Source organism: Cebus imitator, unplaced genomic scaffold, assembly GCF_001604975.1.
Source record: "Cebus imitator isolate Cc_AM_T3 unplaced genomic scaffold, Cebus_imitator-1.0 Scaffold756, whole genome shotgun sequence".
Lineage (NCBI taxonomy): Eukaryota > Metazoa > Chordata > Mammalia > Primates > Cebidae > Cebus > Cebus imitator.
In genome coordinates this window covers 172,929-179,416 of record NW_016108071.1, presented here as the reverse complement: position 1 = coordinate 179,416, position 6,488 = coordinate 172,929, and the positions used below count along the sequence as shown (strand labels likewise).

The 6,488-nt window shown below is 37.5% G+C and overlaps 1 protein-coding gene and 1 non-coding gene across 2 annotated transcripts in view; both read left to right on the top strand.

The window, feature by feature from the left end:
- The window catches only part of LOC108296961 (tumor necrosis factor receptor superfamily member 21-like), a 38,593-nt gene that overhangs the window by 13,364 nt on the left and 18,741 nt on the right, over positions 1-6,488 (top strand). The gene's annotated exons all lie outside the window — the stretch shown is intronic.
- On the top strand, positions 3,797-3,903 carry LOC119469656. The gene has a single exon (XR_005198490.1). It is a non-coding gene; the product is annotated as a U6 spliceosomal RNA (small nuclear RNA).

The window sequence follows — 6,488 nt, the reverse complement described above, 5'->3', positions numbered from 1 at the left end:
AAAAAAAAACAAAAACAAGAAAAAAAAACAAATAAACACAACTAGAAATGATAAGAGAAATATTACCACTGACACTACAGAAATGCAAACTACTTTTGAAGAATATTACAAATACCTCTATGCACATAAACTAGAAAATATAGAAGAAATGAATAAATTCCTGGACAGATAAACCTTCCTAAGATGAAACCAGAAAGAAATTGAATCCTTGGACAGATGAATAATGAGCTTTGAAATTAAGGTACTAATAGCCTACCAATAACAACAAAAAGAGAGGTCAGGACCAGACAGATTCACAGCTAAATTTTAGCAGATGTACAAAGAAGACCTGGTACCATTCCTACTGAAACTATTCCAAAATTTGAGGAGGAGGGACTTTTCCCTAATTCATTCCATGAGATCAGCATCATCTTGATATCAAAACCTGGAAAAGATACAAAAAACAAAAAAAGAAAACTTCAGGCCAATATATTTGATAAATATCATTGCAAAAATTCTCAAAAGATTATTTGCAAACCACATCCAACATCACATCAAAAAGCCAATTCACCATGATCAAGTAGACCTCATCCCTCGGATGAAAAGTTGATTCAACATGCACAAATCAATATATGTGATTCATCACATAAACAAAACTAAAGACAAAACCACATGATTATCTCAATAGATGCAGAAAAGGCCTTTCAATAAAATTCAACACCTTTTTATGTTAAAATCTCTCAATAAACTAGGTATTAAAAAAACATGCCACAAAATAATAAGAGCCATTTATGACAAATCCATTGCTAACATCACACTGAATGGGGAAAAGCTGTAAGCATTCCTCTTAAAAATCTGCACAAGACAAGGATGTCCTGTGTCAACACTCCTTCAACATAGTATTGGAAGTTCTGGATAGGGCAATCAGGCAAAAAGAAAAAAAAAATACACACAGGAGGAATTCAAACTATTTCTGTTTGCAGATGACATAACCCTATATCTAAAAAAAACCCCATAGTCTTGGCCCAAAACCTCTCCAGCTTATAAACAACTTCAGCAAAGTTGCGTGATACATCAATGTACAAAAATCACTAACATCTCTGTACACCAACAACAGCCAAACTGAGAGCCAAATCAGGAATGAACTCCCTTTCACATTTGTCATATACACACGAAAATATCTAGTAATACAGCTAACTAAGGAAGTGAAAGATTTCTACAAGGAGAACTACAAATCACTGCTCTAAGAAATTAGAGATGACACAAACAGATGGTAAAACATTCCACGCTCATGGATAGGGAGAATCAATATTGTTAAAATGTCCATTCTGTCCAAAGAAATTTATAGATTCAGTGATACGTTTATGAATCTGCCAATTATATTCTTTACAGAACTAGAAAAGACTACTTTAAAATTCATATGGAAACAAAAAAAGCCCTAAAATCAAGGCAATCCTAAGCAAAAAGAACAAAGCTAGAGGCATCAATTTACCTGACTTCAAACTACACTACAGGGCTATAGTAACCAAAACAACATGGTACTGGTACAAAACCAGATACATAAACCAATGGAACAGAATAGAGAGCCCATAAATAAGACCACATATGTACAACCATCTGATCTTTGACAAATCTGACAAAGACAAGTAATGGGGACAGAATTCCTATTCAATAAATGGTGCAGCAATAACTGACTAGTCATATGCAGAAGACTAAAACTGGATACAAATCCAAGTTTCTATAATTTAGGTAATACTTTGGCAAACCAGAGCAGTTTAATAATTTTGCCTGTATAAAAATAGCCATGTCTTTTCTTCTGATTCATCAGTGTTAAGTATAATACAAGTATACATTATCATTCTACATGGCTGTGTTTTTCCTAGACTTATACAGGTTTACTGATAAATTAAACTAGCATTACTTAATGTTTAAGATTATAAAATATGCACATTTGCATTTAACCAAATTTAATTATTATTCTGATGAACTATATTTCAATAGTATTTATGCTTTGTAGTATGTCAGCTTCCAGATAATTTTCTAGATCTTTAGGTAACTTAAAACTTTGGAATCATACTGAATTGAGTTAATCATTGGATTCACTGGATGTCTACATTATTTCTAAATAAAATAAAACATACCCCACTAACTTGTTTATTTTTTATTTTATAGAGGTGGGTTCTCACTATGTTGCCAAGGCTGGTCTCAAATTCCTGGGCTCAAGTGATCCTCCCACCTTGGCATCTCAAAGGGCTGGAGTTACAAGTGTAAGCTATTGCACCTGACCCAAAAACTGTATCTTTAGATCATGATAATATGCTCATTCTTGCCACTTTGAACGGCTGTATGTGGGATGTGGGTGGCCTAAAAATGTTGTGTTATGAATATCCATGAATTCTCATAGTTTACTATATGCTAGTGTTTGGCAGGCAATTCTCAGTTAGCCATCCCTCAGTTTTCTGTGTGAAATAGAAGCTACTTTGGTTAAAAATGATTATTAATATAAATGTTGGAGACCATATTTGAGAACAATAGTTTTAGAGGAATATAATTGTGTATATGCTTCTGTTTCTTATGGACATAATTAATATTATCCTAAAGCAGCAGTTCTCAGAGGATTTTTGTTTTGTTTTTATCTCCAAACTCCTTTATACTCTTCATGATGGTTAATATTGAGTATCAACTTGATTGGATTGGAGTATATTGTTCCTGGGTGTGCCTGTGAAGAAGGTGTTGCCAAGGCAGATTAACATTTGATTGACTTTGAGAGGCAGACTCACTCAATCTAGGTGGACACCATCTAATCAGTTGCCAGCATGACTAGGATAAAAGTAGACAGAGGAACGTGCAAGCACTAGACTGGCTTGAGTCTTCTGTCTTTCTCCCATGCTGGATGCTTCCTGTCATTGAACAATAGACCCATGTTCTTCAAATGTGGGGCTGTTGGACTTACATCAGTGATTTTCCAGGGGCTCTTAGGCCTTCAGCCACAGACTGAAGGCAACACTATCGACTGCCTTACTTTTGAGGTTTTGTGACGTGAATTAGTTTCCGGGGTCTTAAGCTTTCAGACACCCTATTGTGGAACTTCACTTGGTAATCATGAGTCAATTCTCCTACTAAACTTTCTTTTATATATTCATCTATCTTATTAGTTCTGTCCCTTTAAAGAACCCTAACTAATACACTTTTAAATATATGAAGTCTCCAAGTAATATTGCCTTATGAGTTATTTCTTCAAATATTTACCATATTAAAAATTGAAACTAAGAGAAATTTAATTGCTTTTTTATTGATTCATTTGAGTTATCAATGATGAATGTATTGCATATTAATAACATCTTAGTAATATTATGAAATTAGTCCTGACCTTACAGACCTCCAAAATAATGTACAGTGTCTGTTCCAGAAAATGAAAGAGCATAGTGAAAGTGCAAACTTGGAAGGCAATTTTTCTTTGACTTGTTTTATAATTCCTGGGTCTGAAAAGCTATTAAATGCTTTAATATCTCAGCAAAGTTTTCTCAATTTTGATGGACTCATTTACTTGGTTTACTATGTATTGCCTGTAACCTAGATAGCAAAGATTTTGTGTCTTACTAAAATAATTCTCTGTGCTTTATGTTGATTTTATAAATTTTTATAAGACATACCATTTTATTTTAACTGTTTTTAAGTGTACAATACGAGGTCATGTTTTTTAACTATATAATTTTTGGGGGCATCCATTTCCTCAAGCATTTATTCTTTGTGTTACAAACAATTCGTTTACACTCTTTATTTTAAAATGTACAATTATGTTATTATTGACCAAATTGTGCTTGCTTCGGTAGCCCATATACTAAGGTTGGAATGCTATAGAGAGAATTAGTGTGGTCCCTGTGCAATGATGACATGCAACTCTGTGAAGCATTGAATATTTTTAATTTAAAATCCTTTTTGAGATGGCAGAATACAAACAGCTCCAGTCTGCAGCTCCCAACTAGATCAACACAGAAGGTGGGTGATTTCTACATTTCCAACTGAGGTATCTGGCTCATCTTATTGGGACTGGTTAGACAGTGAGTGCAGCCCATGGAGGGCAAGATGAAGAAGGGTGGGGCTGTTACCTCACCAGGGAAGTGCAAGGGGTCAGGGAACTCCCTCCCCTAGCCAAGGGAAGACTTGAGGGACTGTGCTGTGAGAAACTGCATTCTGGCCCAGATACTATGCTTTTCCCATGGTCTTCACAACAAGCAGACGAGGAGATTCCCTCTGGTGCCTATGCCATCAGAGCTCTGGGTTTCAAGTACAAAACTGGGTGGCCATTTGGGCAGATACTGAGCTGGTGGCAGGAGTTGTCTTATACCTCAGGAGACCCTGGAGAGCCAGCAAGATAGAACCGTTCACTTCCCTGGAAAGGGGACTGAAGCCAGGAAGCCAAGTGGTCTAGCCCAGTGGATCCCACCCCCACAGAGCCTAGCAAGCTAAGATCCACTGGCTTGAAATTCTCACTGCCTGCATGGCTGTCTGAAGTCAACCTGGGATGCTCTAGCTTGGTGGAGGGAATGGCATCTGCTATTACTGAGGCTTGAGTAGGCAGTTTCCCCTCACAGTGTAAATGAAGCTGCGAGGAAGTTTGAACTAGGCTAAGCCCACTGCAGCTTGGCAAATTTGCTGTAGCCAGACTGCCTCTCTAGATTCCTCATCCCTGGGCAGAGCATCTCTGAAAGAAAGAGACAACATCCCCAGTCAAAGGTTTGTAGATTATACTCCCATCTCTTTGAGACAGAGCACCTGGGAAAAGGGGCAGTTGTGAGCACAGTTTCAGCAGACTTAAATGTTCCTGCCTACTGGCTCTGAAGAGAGCAGTGGATCTCTCAGCACAATGCTTGAGCTCTGCTAAGGGACAGATTTCCTCCTCAAGTGGGTCCCTGACCCCCATAGCTCCTAACTGGGAGACACCTCCCATCAGGGGTCAACAGACACTTCATACAGGAGAGCTCTGGCTGGCATTTGGTGGGTGCCCTCTGGAGTGAAGCTTTCAGTAGAAGGAACAGGTAGCAATCTTTGCTTTTCTGCAGCCTCTGCTGGTGAAACAGGCAAACAGGATCTGGAGTGGACCTCCAGGAAACTCTAGCAGACTTGCAGCAGAGGGGCCTGACTGTTAAAAGGAAAACTAACAAACAGAAAGGAATAGCATCAATATCAACTGAAAAGATGTCCACACAGAAACGCTATCTGAAGCTCACCAACATCAAAGACCATAGGTAGATAAATCCATGATGATGAGAAAAAAAGCGGTGCAAAAAGGCTGAAAATTTAAAAAACGAGAACACCTCTTTTCCTCCAAAGGAACACAACTCCTTGTCAGCAAGGAAACAGAGTGAATGGAGAATGAGTTTAACGAATTGACAAAAGTAGGATTCAGAAGGTGGGTAATAACAAACTCCTCCACGCTAAAGGAACATGTTCTATCCCAATGCAAGAAAGGAAACAACCTTGAAAAAAAAAGTTAGAGGAATTGCTAACTAGAAAAACCAGTGTGGAGAAGAACATAAATGACCTGATAGAGCTGAAAAACACAGCACGAGGACTTTGTGAAGCATACACAAATATCAATAGCCAAATCAATCAGGCAGAAGAAAGGATATCAGTGATTGAAGATCAGCTTAATTAAATAAAGCATAAAGACAAGAGTAGAGAAAAAATAATGAAAAGAAAAAAAAAAAAGCTTCCAAGAAGTATGGGACTATGTCAGAAGACAAAACCTATGCTTGGTTGGTGTACCTGAAAGTGATGAGGAGAACGGAACCAAGTTGGAAAACACACTTCAGGATATTCCCTAGGAGCACTTCCCTAACCTAGCAAGACAGGCCAACATTCAAATTCAGGAAATACAGAGAGCACCACAAAGGTACTCCTCGAGAAGAGCAACCTCAAGACATATAATTGTCAGATACACCTAGGTTAAAATGAAGAAAAAAATGTTAAGGGCAGCCAGACCCATAAAGAAAAGCCTATGAGATTAACAGTGGATCTTTTTGCAGAAACCCTACAAGCCAGAAGAGAATGGGGGCCAATATTCAACATTCTTAAAGAGAAGAATTTTCAACCCAGAATTTCATATCCAGCCAAACTAATCTTTGTAAACAAAGGAGAAATAAAATCCTTTACAGACAAGCAAATGCTGAGAGATTTTGTCACCACCAGTCCTGCCTTACCAGAGATCATTAAAAAAAAAAAACACTAAACATGAAAATCAAACCAGTACCAGCCACTGCATAAACACACCAAATTGTAAAGACAATTGACACTATGAAGAAACTGCATCAACTAATGAACAATGAACAAATAACCAGCTAGCATCATAATGACAGGATTATATTCACACATAACAATATTAACCTTAAATGTGAACAGGCTAAATGTCCCAATTAAAAGACACAGACTAGCAAATTGAATAAAGAGTCAAAAATCACCAGTGTGTTTTCCAACTTGGTTCCGTTCTCCTCATCACTTTCAGGTAC